Raw genomic sequence first — 16,949 nt, 5'->3', positions numbered from 1 at the left:
GAATTAGTCCCACTTGTCTGTTGTTTACTTTGTTGCCTATATTGCTGAGGTCATATCCAAGAAATTAATGCCAAGACAAATGTCAAAAATTATATTTACTTCTAGAAATTTTATTATTTCAGATAGTTTATTTTAATATTTCAACTGTTCGATTCTTGTGCATGGTGTAATTTCATCCTTTCCATGTCAGTATCCAGTTTTCCCAATGCTGTTGAAGAAGAGCATCGTATCCTCATTGTGTGTTCTTAGAAGTCTTTGAAAGTTGGTTGATTGTGTATTTGTGGATTTATTTTTGGGCTCTCTCATTCTGTCCTGTGAGTCTATGAAAGCACTTCAATAAGTTTATGGAAAATTGAATTAAATGATAAATTTATTTTGGTGCAAAAAATTGAAATTTTTTCAAAGCTTTGCCAGGGTTACACTCTTCATGAACTTGGTAAAAATCCTTGTATGCATCATTTGGTTTGGCTGTTAAGCATTTTTTGGTGTTCCATATGAATTCTGCAATTATTTTTCTGTTTTTGTTGAAAAATAGCATTAGGTTTTTGATAGGAATTTCATTTACTCTCTAGATAGCTTTGACTATTGTGGGCATTTTGACAATATTAATTCTTCCAATACATTAAGATAGGATCTTTTCATTTGTTTGAGTCTTCTTTAATTTCTTTCATCAATGTTTTATAGTATTTAATCAACATTTTTCTTTTTGGTGCTATTATGAATGGGATTTTTTCTTAATTTTATTTTCAAATAGTTCATTGCTGTTGTACAGTAATATAATTAATTTTTGTATACTGATTTTATATCCTGCTGCTTTACTGAATCTGTTTATTTTTTTCTAGCAGTTTTTTTTTGGTGGAATCTTTAGGGTTATCTATGTTATCTGCAAGCAGAGATAATTTTACTTCTTCCAATTTCAGTGGCTCTTCTTTTTGTTTGTTTATTTTCTCTCATTTTCACTGAAGTGTTGTTGACAAGAAACAAGCTATGGAAAAAATCTAAATGTTCTTTGATGAATTAGTGGATAAAGAAAATGGAGTATTATTTAAATGAGATCATGTAACATGCAACAGCATATATGAATGTGAACGACATTTTGCTACATGAAATATGCCAGACACAAACAGACGAGTACTTCATAATCCCAATTACATGAGGAATCTTAATAGTCAAACTCACAGCAGCAGAGAATAAAAAGTTAATTGCCAGAGGTGAAGTGGAGGGAGAAAGGAGAATATGTTGGTGAAAGGTTATGAAGTCTCAGTTAAATAAGATGAATAGGTTCAAGAAATCTATACTGCATAGGTCTTACAACTATTATTGTAATGCATACTTAAAAATTCGCTTAGAGGGTAATATGGTAACTGTTTTGTAAGCATTCCATCATGGGCTTGTTTATGGCCTTGATTGTGGTAATGATTTCACAGGTATGCACTTATCTCTAAACTTATAAGTTGTCTTCAGTCATACCTTATTAAAGTATTTTTAAAACATTCTTAAGGTAAATTTTGTTGTACATAGTTTACATTTTGACATTTTAAAATTCTATTTTAAAAATAGATTATCTGCGATGCGTATATCTGATGTGTTGGGTTTGCTTCACAATATTCAAGCATAATGGGAATTAGCGTGTATGTATTAGATGAGATTGACAAGGTGTTGCTAAGTTTTGAAGCTGGATGATGGGAACATTGAAGCTGGTATATTTATTATAGTTTTGTATGTGTTTGGAAATTGTCATGATAAAAATAGTAGACATATAAATAAAGGAAGTTACATTCCATTACAATGCCCGCCTAGCTGTCCTGAGCCTAATGCTTTCTGTAGTAACCATCTTTAAGAACTGGAACTAACGGAAGGCATGCTTATTTAATGAATAATGTAACATCCTGGCTTCTAGGTCCTTAGAAGTACCTGGAGAGATAACAGTCACCCTCACACAACACTAATGCAAGGTGCCATTCCAGAAACCCAGAGATCTGTTCTAGGAATGAGTCCTATTTTTAGGCACATACCTAGGAACCCTGGGACTTTCAGACATGAATAGCTGTACGTGGGAAGAGCATTTCCATACCTACTGCAATGCCAGGCTGTTTGAGTGAGTTTAAAAATAGGCCCATACTTAAGTATCTGAAAATGATCTACCAAATAGTTACTGTAAGTCTACGTCAGTCTACATATCAGCTGTGCTGCAAATTTGAGAGATGGATTTGTCTTGTCTTTGGATATTGAGAGCTGAACTGCTTGCTTGTGTTAGTTGCCTTCCTCTTCCATTGTGACAGATGAGAGAATTTTTATGACATAAGGAATCCTTATTTTATCAATAATCTGAGGGGCTGAGTGTGGACAGAGATGACAGTATTCCACTGTTCATCCTGGAACTATTTTAGTGTAGGGTGCTGGTGAACTTGGCGGTCTGTGATGTGTGTTTGTGTGTTGCGCTATTATACACGCATATAAAAATGAAGTATATAAGGTGTTTTGCCATCTCTGGAGGAGAGTATGAGCAGTAGTTGTGCTCCCGATGAAAGTACCAGCATGACACTGAAGAAGGAAAGATAGCAAACTTGGAAGGGATTCAGAATTAGCTGGCCAGAAGTGATGGGGACCAGATGAGACTGGGCTACTTCAGCTGGTTGTAGTAGAGACCTGTCCTCAAGGAACTAAACCTGACAGTCGATCTGCCAATTCAGTAGTAGAGATAGAAAAATACATTTATCCCACTGAGATAAAAAGAGCTGGGAAACCCTAACAAATGGCGATTGATGAAGATAGATAGACCGTGTCAGTATTCTTAGTAGTAAATGGAAACCAGTGGGAGAACAGAGACTGGAAAAGCCCAACTCCTAATCCATCAAGGTATTTGAGTTAGGACATGGAAGTTAAGCTCAGAGAAGGAGCTATCCCTTTGGAACAGAGGCCCGTTGAGATATTAAATCTGCAGAAGAAAAAGAGGAATAGTCTTTCCATCATATCTCCAAGATTATATTTAACTGCAATGAGATGTTTTATATATTTTAAATATAAAACCAGATTATGAACTATAGCTTGAGCATCAGAAAAATTTAAAGCAATAAAAATCAGAAAATATTGATGGATAACAAATGATTAGAACTTAGTTCTGAAGTATAATGTGTGATAGCAGGAAGCAAAGGAATGGGGGCCTTCCACGAAAGAGAGTAGGAAACGGAAGAAGAGAAAGAAGACTAGATTTTGATGAATATCCACCATAATTGGGTGTCTAATGCCACAGAAAGGTCAAAAGCAGTGAGAAGGGAGGACTGGTCTATGACTAGCTAGCGTTCTTTTAAAAAAGGATTTATTTTGGTTATTTGAAAGACAGAGTTACAGGGAGAGGTAGAGCCAGAGAGACAGAAACATCTTCTATCCACTGTTTCACTCCCCAAATGACCTCAACGGCCAGAGCTGTGGTGATCCAAAGTCAGGAGCCAGGAACTTCTTCCGGGTCTCCCACACAGGTGCAGGAGCCCAAGGACTTGGGCCATCTTCCACTGCTTTTCCAGGCCATAGCAGAGGGGAGGATTGGAAGTGGGGCAGCTGGGACTAGAACCAGCACCCATATGGGATGCCGGCCCTGCAGGCTGGGGCTTTAACCCACTGTGCCACAATGCTGGCCCCAGTAACTAGCTTTTGGTCTTAGGCTGCATACATACATTTCTGTGATTTGGTTTCTTTTTGTTTTAGTGGTCTGGACCTCAGAGAGTGTTGTGTAATTGTCACTGGAAGATATATGGTAGCCAAAGCTGGAGTACTTGCAGATAGAGAGGATATGATTGTTTCTTGGATTTCCTTCTCAGGTCTAGGGATAGATCCTGAAGCCTGAAGCACTCTTCAGAGTACCCTCGGAGGGGACCAGGGAATACTGGACAGAAAGGACTTCTAGCACTATTAAAAACTCAAAATAGCTTGTATATATTCTCTTCTGCATCACCAGAATGGTTAGAAGAGCATTTTAGTCTTAATCCCCCAAAGCCTTTAAAAATGGGTAAATTAGGTTTGGGCTGTGGTATAGCAGGTTAAGCTACCTGCTGCAATGCCAGCATCCCATATGGGCTCCAGTTCAAGTCCCAACTGCTCCACTTCCTTTCCAGTTCCTTAGTAGTGCTCCTCAGAAAGTAGTGGAATATGGCTCAAGTTCTTGGGCCCCTATATTCTCTCTCTCTCTCTGTCTCTTTCTCTTTCTCTCTCTCTCTCTGTCTCTCTCACTTTCTCTCTCTCTGTGTGTGTGTGTTTACATGTGTGTGTGTGTAACTCTGCCTTTCAAATAGATAAATAAATCTTTTTTAATGATTGCAATAGTGCACCAGCAGGTGAAATTTCCTGATTGACAGAAATGTTCTTGCTCAGAAGGCATCCTCCTTTTTGCTGAGCCTGCCTGCAATGCAAAGAGTGCACAGAGCCAGGCTCTGGGTAAAGCTTTAAAGAAACACATTGCGAACACCAGGATGCCTCCATGTGACAGGATGAGGGAGGGATACAGACTAAAAGGGTAGCTGGAGAATGTGCCAGATCTCTGGAGATTTTCCATGATGTAATCATCCCCAGGCTGTCATCGCCCTCCCTGACCCCCACACCCTACTGTGCTTCTCCTCTCTCACGCCACTTTTCGTCAGCACCTTGCGAGATCCCCACTTTGATACTTTGCGGGGACTAATTATCTTCCATTTATCTGTGCAGCCCTGCATTTGCCATCTATTAGTCCAGAAACATAAATGATGGCAATCCTTTTATATCTGGCTGCACCACCTAATTATTCCTCATTTGTTTTTATTCTCTCTCAATTTAGCATCATCTGCAAAGTTAGAAATCATGTTTCCATATCATAATTAGGGCTCTAAGAACCTCAGAGAAGCTGCCTAGCGAATGCACATGCCTTTGCTTTTCATTTTAATGGTGAATTTACAAGTAAGAAAATAAATTAGGGCTGAAGGAAATAATAGAGTGAAATGAAAGTTTCTGGACTAGAGATGAGGAGACGTGATAGAGCAATATGGAGAGAGAAACTTTCCGCACGAGAGTGCAAAACCCGGCTCTGACGATGAACTTGTCAAGATCGGCGTGACTGCCTCTCTTCTTCGCTGAGGGGCAGCACCCTGCATGTTCCATTCTGTGCTTTGGGGCCTGCCCAGGGTGCACAGCTTTGCCATGTGCATGCAAACCCTTTTCTTAGGTGTTCACCGTTGTGTGGGACAGCGGGCTGCTGGAAACTGAATGGCTGAGTAAACTGAGCAGTCATGGCCACTACCGAGAGGCAGAAGAACCCATAGACCTAAAGGGCAACGGGCGGGGGAAGGGGCCACAGCATCCTGGAGAGGAAGTTCGTGAAATTCCTACAGTTGCTGTTCCTATTTTCTCCCACAAAATATCATTTCCTTAAATAATAAAATTTATCATTAATATTAACTGCTAATATGAAATAAGAAGATATCATTTCTCCCAGGAATCACTTAGGTCTTCTGAAATTCCTTCAAAGTTCGTTTCCAGGATTTTCTGAAGCAACTTCACCTGGCTCTACTACTTCTTCTTCCGCCTTCTTCCTTCACTAATCCCGTACAGATGGTCCCCAGCTTACAATGGTTGGATTTAGAATTTTTTTCAGCTTTATGAAGGTGTGAAAGTAATATGCATTCAACAGAAGCTGTACTTTGAATTTTGAATTTGGAGCTTTTCTTGGGTTAGCAGTGTGCAGTGATCCTCTTCCATGATGCTGGACCGCAGCAGTGAGCACAGCCCCCAGCCAGCCCCACGTTCCCCAGGGGAAACAGCCAACACTGCGGCGGACTTGCTGCTCAGCCCTGATGTTCAGGAGGTTAGGCCAGCTGTATTAAGTGTGTGCTTGATGTAGGGTATTTGCAACGTGCTTATTGGAACATAACCACATTGTAAGTTAAGGAGTTTCACACATCTCTGTACTGTAGGATTGAATTTGAACCTTTAGGCATGTTGTAGGTATTATTATATAAGTATGTGTATGTGTGTTTATCCTGTCATATTAGTTTAGAATCTCAAGGACAGGCATGATGCATTGGTCGGGACAAACCAGGTTATGGCCTACTAACAACCAAATATCAGCTGTTTAAAAGAATAATGTTTATTTTCTGCTCACATTTCATAACTGTTGCAGATTAGAAGGAGGACTCTGCTGCTTTTCTTAGTGATCCAGGTTGGTGAGTCTTCTAGATACTTGCTTCCATAATTCCACATGGATGTGGGTGGGGGGGGAGAAAACAGAGACTCATGTTCTGGTCCTTAACATTTCTGTCCTTAAGTGCTATGTGTCACTTGTGCTGATACTTTATTGGCTAGTGAAACTCACATGGACATGCCTGAGTTCAACTCGTTGGGAATGTTTCATTAGCCTGTGGCTAAGGGCTCTGAATATCGGTAAACAGCTGTACAGTATAGTCCACGTGGTATGTTCCATCTTTTTGTCTTTTTGTAGAACTAGTAAAAGTAGTTCTCTGTACACCATGACCACCAGAAAGACAAAAGTACACTTAATCATGTCAGAAATCTGCTTGCCAATTTTTTCTGCCTCTGACTGTCACTCTGTGAGATTGTCCTGAGCCATGTTTCAGTTCTGTGCAACTAGTAATAGACACACAGAAGCAATGTGAACAATCTGCATGTACATTTGACAAAAAGAGGTGATGATTCAATGAAGTTTGAATGTATTCTTCCCCACTTTTAAAGAATTAGGCCTAGGATACCAGAAGCACAGGGAACAAAAGCAAAAATAAACAACCAAGACCGCATCAAACCAAAAGGCTTTGGCACTTCAAAATAAACTGTCAACAAAATCAAAAGGCAACCTATTGATGGGATAAAGTATTTGCTAATCGTATATCTGATAAGGGGGTTAATATGTAAAATATGTACAGAGCTCATGCATCTCAAAAAAATATAATTAACAAAATGGACAGAAGACCTGAAGAGACATTTCTCCAAAGAAGACATAAAACTAGCAAACAGGTATATGCAAAGATGCTCAATATCAATAATCAGGAGGGAAATGTAAGTGGAAACCACAATGGAATATCACCTCTCACCCGTTAAAATGGGTGTTCTCCAGGCCATCAAAGAAGGAGGTACATTTCACTGAAGGGAGGAGAGAACTTCCACTTTGACTATGGCCTTGTCTAAATAAGATTGAAGTTGGCTATCTCAAGAGGCTTCCATAGACTTGGCAGCTCATGACAAGAGCCTCGGGTGATTACTGACATCATAAATAAGATTGTCGGCCGGCGCCGCGGCTCACTAGGCTAATTCTCTGCCTAGCGGCGCCGGCACACCGGGTTCTAGTCCCGGTCGGGGCACCGGATTCTGTCCCGGTTGCCCCTCTTCCAGGCCAGCTCTCTGCTGTGGCCAGGGAGTGCAGTGGAGGATGGCCCAGGTGCTTGGGCCCTGTACCCCATGGGAGACCAGGAAAAGCACCTGGCTCCTGGCTCCTGCCATCGGATCAGCGCGGTGCGCTGGCCGCAGCGTGCCGGCCGCGGCGGCCATTGGAGGGTGAACCAACGGCAAAGGAAGACCTTTCTCTCTGTCTCTCTCTCTCACTGTCCACTCTGCCTGTCGAAAAATAAAAAAATAAATAAATAAAAAAAAGAAAGATGAAAAAAATATTTAAAAAAATAAATAAGATTGTCAATTGTTAAATCAACAACAGGAGTCACTGTGCACTTACTCCCCATGTAGGATCTCTGTCCTTAATGTGTTGTATTATGAGAATTAATTTTAAAACTAGTACTCAAACAGTACTCTATACTTTGTATGTCTTTGTGGGTGCAGTCTGTTGAAATCTTTACTTAGTATATGCTAAGTTGATCTTTTGTATATAAAGATAATTGAAAATGAATCATGATGAAGGATGGGAGAGGGAGTGGGAGATGGGAGGGTTGCAGGTGGGAGGGAGGTTATGGGGGAAAAGCTGCTATAATTCAAAAGTTGTACTTTGGAAATTTATATTTATTAAAAATTGAAAAGAAAAAAAATGGGTGTTCTCATAAAGGCAAGAGTTGTGAAGTATTAGTGAGGATATGGAGAAAAGGGAACTCATGTTGACTGTTGGTGGGAATGGGTGAAACCATTCTAGAAAATAGCATGAAAGTTCCTAGAGAAATTCAAAATAGAACTGTCAAATGACCTACCAATCTGTCTTCTTGGTATATAACTGAAAGTGAGGAAATCACCACCTCTTAGGGTTGTGTTTTGCTACAATGAACTTGAAGGGCAAGAAGGAGGTCCTGCCACTTCCAACAACATAGATGAACCTAGCAAATACTATACTAAGTGAAATAAGCCAGCCACAGTAAGAAAAATATATCATGTTATTGATATAAAAACAAAACAGCAAATTTATAAAAACAGAATAGAATGGTGGTTACCAGATGTGGGGTGAGGGTAGGGCAAATGAAGACACATAGGTCAAATGTTACAGTTAGATGAGTAAGTGTAGCAGTCTAATGGGCAGCATGAATTCTATAGCTAACAATATTGCAGTATACAATGGAATTCTGTTAGCAGATTTACGTTCAGTTATCATACACATACAACAAAGTAAACTATATGATATCGGATATGTTAATTTGCTTGGCTCTAGTAATAATGTCATATATACATGTATATCAGAGCATCATGTTCTACACATTAAACTTATACAATGAAAGGAACAACAGAACTCAAATTGATTTGAAGCGCTTTAGAGGTTGACCTTTGACCATCAAAATAATAAGCATCTCTATTTTTTGAAAATTTAAAATGTTTAGATTTTCTTGATTCTAGCTCTTCATCCCTGAATGCTTTGTGCTTTGCTCTAGCAGGCCTCGAAATTGAATTCCGCAGACTAGCCAGCACCCTACCAGAGCTGTTGTCATCAGGAATTATTTTCAAACACAGAATGTGTCTCAACAGAGGGAAAGGAAATAATGCTAAGAATTTACTAGAATATATTAGAAAGTAGCAGACCAAGCAGAATGTTGAAGACAGTTTGAGGGTCCAACATGACTAGGTGAGACATGTTTTGATTTAGATGGAAATGGCTTCAATCGGAAGTAAAGAATGGGAGACATATCGCAAAGAAAAGAATAAATGATTCTGCCATTTTAGTTCGGCTTATTTTCATAGAAGCTTACCATTTCTTGACAGTGCCACATTACTTAAGCCTGTGAACAGGGTGAACTCAGTCTCATCATTACCGCACTTTGGCTTCATATGTTTAGAAGTTCTCACTTGGAAAGCAGGAATTTTGTTTTGGATGTGTGGAAACTATTCAGAAACATAGAAACCTCAAGCAAAGTTGTTGGTAAAGTGCTCTTGTTTACCCCCAAGTTTCGATCTTCTACTTTGTCCCAGCTCCTCCACCTCAGGAAGCCTGGATGGCACTAAAAAAATACGTATTGCTTCTGCGAGTCCAGGCTCTGCCTTCATAATGGAGCACACCTGCAAGGCTTATGTCAGCCAGCGCAGGCACTGGGCACATGGGGACCCATGTGGCAGAACTGACATCTCCCACAGCTTCTGCAGCCTTGGCTTTCAGCTGCCCGTGATCACAAACAACAGGACTGGTCTTTGGAGGTTAGCACCGCTCAGCTGGCTGCTGCTGCTTGTCTTACGGAGGAAAAGTCTTGAACAGTGCAGCTTGGTTTAAAGCTCCTTGCTATTTAGGTAGAATCATCTCATGATTCACCCATTTAAAATAACAACTAAGTTGTTTTAGTGTATTCACAGAATTATGAAATCATCACCATAATCGAATTTAGACCATTTTTGTTACCCCAAATTGAAACCCTGTACCTGCTAATAGTCACTCCCTATTCCCCTGCTCCTCCACCCCTTGGCAACCACTGATCTGCTCTTTGTTCCTATGCATTTGCCTGTTGTTCCAGAGCTAGTTGGATGATGGTGATGATGATGATGTTGATGATGGTGATGATGTGTGTGTGTACACCTATGTACAAACACTTCTTTCCAGGCTGTGAGCCAGGGCTTCTGGAGAACAAAGACAGACGTTATCATGGCCACTGCTCGATTGGAACTGGAAGCTCTAGTGCCAGAGTTGGGACTCCTGAGGACCCTGGGTCAGTTCAAGTGAGGGCCGAAGTTCTTGCAGAATCCAAGTAGGAATGGTCAGAGCTGGTGGGGAGACAGGATAACCTCAACACTAATGATATTTATGTAGAAGTAGAAGTGGATCCCCATATCTATGGGGGCATTGGAAGGGTTGGGTACCTAAAGGAGTACTAATAAGTGAAAGGGATAAAAAAGAGGTTCATGGAAACTAGAAAATACACCATTAGTTGAAGAAGATGATGCTCAACTCTTTTAATTTCCTTCTTCACTTGTAGCATACCTGCCCAGAACTATTTTGTATAAAAATAATCTTTTATCCCTAGAGATCTGTACGCCATAGTGCTTACAGTAACAAGTTATGAAACAAGGTAGATCGTATGTTGGGTGTTGTTGTCACAGATTAATGATAATCAAAAAAGGTCAGAGGAAACTTTTGGAGGTGCTGGACGTGTTTATGGTGTAGTTTGTAGTAGCGCTTTCATGAGCATATACTTACCTCTAAATTCATCAGGTTGTACTGCCTACATTACATATGTAGCTTTGTAGTATGTTTATTCTTACAAAAGCGGTATGTGTGCACTGTAGAAAATTAGAGAATTCATATGTCAAATGGAAGGAAGCAAAGACATTTTATTTCTACAACTTAGATTCTATCACTACTAGCCTTTTGTTGGGGATCCTTCCGGAGTAGCTTCTACCTGTAACTCTAACTGTAGCCACACATCTACCAAAACTTAGATCATACTGGACTTCTTGTTTGATATCTTGATTTTTGTCTCTTAACTACCTCTATCCTAACACGTCAATCACTTGTACTGCAATTGTCAGCTTAGACCTTGTAACCCACAGTGTGCAGGAAGGAAAGCATCTGAATGGGAAAACAGGATTCAGGCATCAAGATTGGGACTGAGGGATGGCGTCATGGCTCACTAGGCTAATCCTCCGCCTGCGGTGCCGGCACACCGGGTTCTAGTCCCGGTCGGGGTGCCGGATTCTGTCCCGGTTGCCCCTCTTCCAGGCCACCTCTCTGCTGTGGCCAGGGAGTGCAGTGGAGGATGGCCCATGTCCTTGGGCCCTGCACCCCATGGGAGACCAGGAGAAGCACCTGGCTCCTGCCTTCGGATCAGCGTGATGCGCCGGCCGCAGCATGCCGGCTGCAGCGGCCATCCGAGGGGGAACCAACGGCAAAGGAAGACCTTTCTCTCTGTCTCTCTCTCTCACTGTCCACTCTGCCTGTCAAAAAATAAAAAAATAAATAAAAAAATAAAAAAGGGACTGAACTTCTGGAATGCTTCAAAAATATTGTCCTGTTTGTTACACTAAAACAATTAGCATAGTAAGGAGAGTATGTATATGATCCTGCTTTTAGGAGACATTGATTTCAGCTGGATTTCTCATTTTCATTAGCCTGAGGGGGTGAGTGGCCAGATGTTTAAGGTAGTCCTGATGGCAAATACTATGTCCTGTTATTCCTAGACTAATTTCTTCTTAAATGAAAGGATTGTGCTTTTCTGGGTTTTTACTGGTGAGGCGAAAGAATCCCTAGTTTCTCTCGCTATGTTTCTTTTGAAAATAAAAGACTTCTGTTATTCTCTAACAAAATACTGATACAGTTGATTTCCATTTTATAAAGACTCCAATAAAAATTTTCAACTTAAGAATTTTAGTGATCATTCAACCTACAAAAGCCTTAACCATTTGATTCCAAAAGAGTAGTTTGCGTCATATTTTAAATGGTTAGTGTTGCAAAAATGTGTTTGTCTTGTGTCCCAGAAACTCACCTGTTACATAAATTGTGATATGCTACAGAATCTGTAGATTTTATTTTCAAAAATGGGTCATCTGGGGAAAGAAGAACATAGTAATGCTAAATTAAAAGATGGTATTTACATGTGATTTGGGGTATACCCTAAGTTAAAATTCTTATGCTCTCTCTTACTAGCTATGCAAACTTAGTAAGTTATTTAGTTTCTCTGATCATCCTTATTGTCATCTGTAAAATGGCTATAACTGTGGTTACTAGAACCTAGAGAGCAATGGGGAAGGGTTGAGTCATGGCTACTAAGTTATAGCTAGATAGGAGTAGAAGTTCTAGGTTCTATTGCAAGTAGGGTGACTAGAAAATATACTGTATATTTCCCTGTAAAACAGAATATAGGAGTTGAGATATTTTCCTCATGAAGAAGTGTTAAATGTTTGAGGAGATGGGTATATTATACTCTGAATGAACATTATACAATGCACATAGATATCTAAAATCACATAATATCCCAGAAATATGTAAAATGTTTATATATCTGTTAAAATTTAAGAATGATAAATGAAACATTTAAATCCATAGCTCTGTGGCAGGTGTTTGGCTGAGCAGTTAGGATGTCACTTGGGATACCTACATTCCATATCAGAGTGTCTTGGCTCCAGTCCCAGCTCAGCTCCTGAGCAGACTCCTGCTAATGTGCACCCTGAAAGGCAGCAGGTGGTCAATCAAGTAGTTGGGTACCTGCTACACATGTGGGAGACCTCGGCTCCTGTCTTTGGCCTGGCCCAGCCCTGGCTGTTGTAGCCATTTGGGGAGTGAACGAATGGATGGGAGATCTCTTGTTATCTTTTTTCTCTGTTTGTTTGCCTTTCAGATAAAATGATTAATTGCTAGATACATGGCTGTCTCTTAAGGAGTTTCTGCAAAGAAGGTGATTTTGTGACTAGCCTTTGATAAATAATGATAGAACCTGACACTTCTATCATGTTTAATATATGCCAGGCATTTCTTCTAAACATTTGCCATATATCAACTCATCTAATACAATACCCCCACAATATATATATTATCACTGTCCCCGTTTCACAGATAAGTACACTGAGAGCAACAGAAGCTATGTACCTTACCCCATGACAGAACTGCTACATTATAAAACCACAATTTGAACCCAGGACATCTAGATCCAGAGTCAGTGCTTAGTCACTCCATCCGTAACTGTAGTAGTTGTTCCTTTCTTTTCTTTCTCTCCTTTCCCTTTCCTTTCATTCCTTCCTTTCCTTTCCTTCCTTCCTTCCTGCCTGCCTGCCTGCCTGCCTGCCTTTCTTCATTTCTTTCTTTCTGTCCAACTGTTAGAACTTCTCTATCTTGTCAACAGTTACTTGTAGAATGCTTGCATTGTGCCAGCCTGGCTTCACTACCCTAGTGAAACATACCCTATCGTTGATCTCAGCTGCTTTTCCTTCAATGAATAGTGAAAATGTTCCCTTGGTTTCCCAAATTGGGTACTTTGATGTGAACAACATCGTCGTAGACCTAAGGACCTGCTGTGTGGCCATACAGTGTGTGTGGATGCCTGGACCCTGAATTCAGAAGGCCCCAGTCTTGACTCAGTACTAAGCTGTCTGCATCGTGAAACTGTGAACTTTATCCTTGAAATTGTGTTTTGTAAGTGAAGCTCCAGGAGACAGTGAAAAGCATGAGTGAGCCCAGGAGACACGTGGAATATGTGTGCTTTTGGTTCCCGGCTGTCCTGCTCTCATATTGGCATTCAAGATGCCCCCATGAACACGGAATTCCAGTAGGCCCATTATATGAGGAGTTCAGTGAGGCTCCAAGCAAGAATAAGACACTTGTGTTACATCTGTGGCTAAGCTCAGGCGTGGGGGTTGCTGTCCTAGGGAGGTCGCTCTTCATGCCAACAGGAACTTGTTTCACAAATGCAGGTAGGATGTTTCAAGGCCTTGGAATTAAGGAACCCCATCGTCCTTTCTTACTCCTATTACTTCCCTGTATCAGGCAGCCACTTGGAGTGAAAAAGATGCCACGGAAGGTAAGAAAAGAGAGAGGGAAACCCAGATTTTCTTTTCCATTCAGCCTTCCCTTACTTAACAGTCAGCTAAAGGTGGGACATGTTAGTCAGTGTGCCCATATCAAGTGAAACAAATGCATTTGAGTTCATTTTGTGCTATGAAATGTGAGATGTGTTATTTCATTGGTTCTGTCAATGAAGTAAATGTGATTTTATGAGGGTAGTTCAAAAAGTTTGTGGATGGGCCTGTGCTGTGCTGTAGCAGGCAAAGCTGCTGGCATTCCATATCGGTGCTTGTTCGAATCCCAGCTGCTCCACTTCCAATCCAGCTCTCTGCCAGTGTGCCTGGGAAAACAGTAGATGATAGCCTAAGTGCTTGGTCCCCTACACCCGTGTGGGAGACCCGAAAGAAGCTGCAGGCTCCTGGCTTCAAATCAGCCCAGCTCCAGGAGTTGCGGCCATTTGGGGAATGAACCATCAGATGGAAGATCTCTCTCTCTGCCTCTGCCTCTCCATAGCACTGCCTTTCAAATAAATAAATACATCTTATAAAAAAGATTTATTTTAAAAAGTTTGTGTAAAATGTAAATTAAAAGTTTATTTTGATATAAAAATTTTGAAATGCATGGATTTTTCAGTACCCTCATATTTGCGTTTAAAACTGGCATTTCATGGTGTAAAGATGAATGGTAAAATACAAGTGAATGATTCACATTTTTAGTTTTTCTTAGAATAACATTAAATAGGAAATTGAAAACACCATGACAAGCTTGGTAGAGACCATAGAAGAAAAGACTTCTATATTATAGTGCATTTAAAAATGTTCTGCCGTTTGTTGAACAAGAGCTCCCACATTTTCAGTTTTCACTGGACCCCGCAAATTGTATGCAGTACTTCTTGAGGATAGCAAACAGCAAGGAACATACAAGTGAACCTCTTGGCTAAAATGAATCAGGAAACAAGTGACAGCATTGGAGAAAATGGGATGTTAGCAAGTCACTGGAGCAGTTTGAAGAGCAAGATGAAAGAATAAAATTTATTGCAAAGCAAAAGGTGCCAGCACGTTGTGGAGCAAAAAAGATATTTTATGACATATTATGACAATACAAGTGATGTAGTTTTAACTGCTAAGATAATTTCAAATACCAGCATGCAAGAAACAAAGCAAATAAGCAACCAACCAACAAAATACTACGTTAAGTTTTGGAGTGGTGGATAGTGTCTAAGACAGACGAGCTTGAGACTGGGACAGTAGATGAAGAGTGTTGATAGTACCTTCAGAATATTAAAGAGCCGCTTAGGATCTAAGAATAAAACCACAGCAGTGGGTCCTTTAATCCTGAAAGATCCATCATTGCACATTTAAAGCCATTCTTTTAAATATGGCAGGTGCCTGAAATGACCTATCCTCCATTGTTGTCTCAGGAAGGTCTCCTCTTGGGAGAAAATGCATGGTTATCCTATTGGTGTTTCAGAGGGGCATCCTGACTCCTTACTGCAGCAGCCCGTGGACTTGAGGTTTTTCTCATAGCCACAGCCCGTGAGCAGAGTGTGGTCAAGCTGCACAAGGCCTGTGGACAAAAAAAAATAAACACCCAGATATCAACAGAATTACCCTGGAGAGCAAACATAGTGGTGTTTGTTTTTCTGCCGTGTCTGGCCATCTCCTCCCCTTGTTTTGTGTTCATGCTTGAAGGAACAGATGTTATTCACGCTATAAAAGCAAGCCTCTCGTCCTCCTTGCTCATCAAGTACAATTCATTTCATGCTGGCGCTTGCTCCGTAGGTAATAGGTGCATTTAATAAACTGTTGCTTCAGAGTGACAGAAGAGCCTTCTCCAGAGGTCAGTGGCTTGGGACCATGACCTGTGATACTAGGGAATGGGGCAGTACTCGCGAGGATTAAGCATTTTGTCATGACTGTAGCCTAACTTCCACTCTTGTTCTTTTCCAACTCCCCCTGGCTCTGAACATGGAAGACACTTTCCTTCCAAAGACAGTTGTATAAAGAGTGAACTCTCTCTAATTTATTTAGCTTTTCTTGTGCCAATATTCTAATAGTTCGACAGCAACTCCCAGTAAGTGGTTGATTACATTCAAGCAAATACACAGATGAGCAATTAAGTGCATTCACTTGCACCTTAGCAGACCTGAGGTGGCAGGATTATCTCATAGAAATAATTATTGCTGCTCTACCTTGCCTTTCTGTGATTTGGGCAAAATTGGCTCTTGAAATTGGCTTTGGGTCAAGTGGGCTGTTGCTTGGTTGTGTCTGACTGAGAAGTATTTAGATGTATCAGTTTTTAAAAATTAGGTCTACACTAAAGGTTGTGTCAGTCTTTTGCAAGGTGGACTCTTTCCAGCTGAGAACAGGATCCCCGTGCCCAATCTAGACTGGGTTATAGGTGATTTTAAATATATTATGTGCGTTTTAATTTTCAAAGGCGTGTCTGCAAGCATTTGTTTAAGAAGCATAGTCTGGTGGAAAGAGCAGTTGAAAAGCAGGAAAACAGCATATTCTAGCTTTTCTGCTCTTTGGATAGGTGATCTTAAGCAAGCTAGTAATTTTACTGTGCCTCGGTTTCCCTTACCTATACTACCTACCTTATAGGGCTGTTATGAGATGCAAATGAACAATGCATAAGAAAGTGATTTCTAGCCTACTGAAATAATGTGGAAATAATGTGAATACTTGCAAATCTGTAGGATTTAGGTCCTGCTCTGTTTTATGGGTACAACTAGTTCAACAGGTATAACTTGTTAACCTAAAGAATTTTGTTCTGCAGGAGTGAGGTGAGATTAGTCCAGGCCAGAAGCTGAGATAATAACTGTAACTTACATAACGGGAAAATGGGCGAGTGGGCGGGAGATGAGCAGCTCTCAAACCTCAGTGCCAGTCACACAGGCTTACCTAACTGAGGCCCCAGCATGACTCAACGCATGACTGGAACTAGGATCACCCTTCCCTCAGCAGCGAGGGACAGAAAGTCATGGTACTGCGAAAACAGTTCTGATACGAACAGACAGGATTGGCTGAGGAACGAAAAAAAAGAGAACTGCATTAGTGTCAAG

Source organism: Oryctolagus cuniculus, chromosome X, assembly GCF_964237555.1.
Source record: "Oryctolagus cuniculus chromosome X, mOryCun1.1, whole genome shotgun sequence".
NCBI lineage: Eukaryota > Metazoa > Chordata > Mammalia > Lagomorpha > Leporidae > Oryctolagus > Oryctolagus cuniculus.
This window is presented reverse-complemented; position numbering follows the sequence as displayed.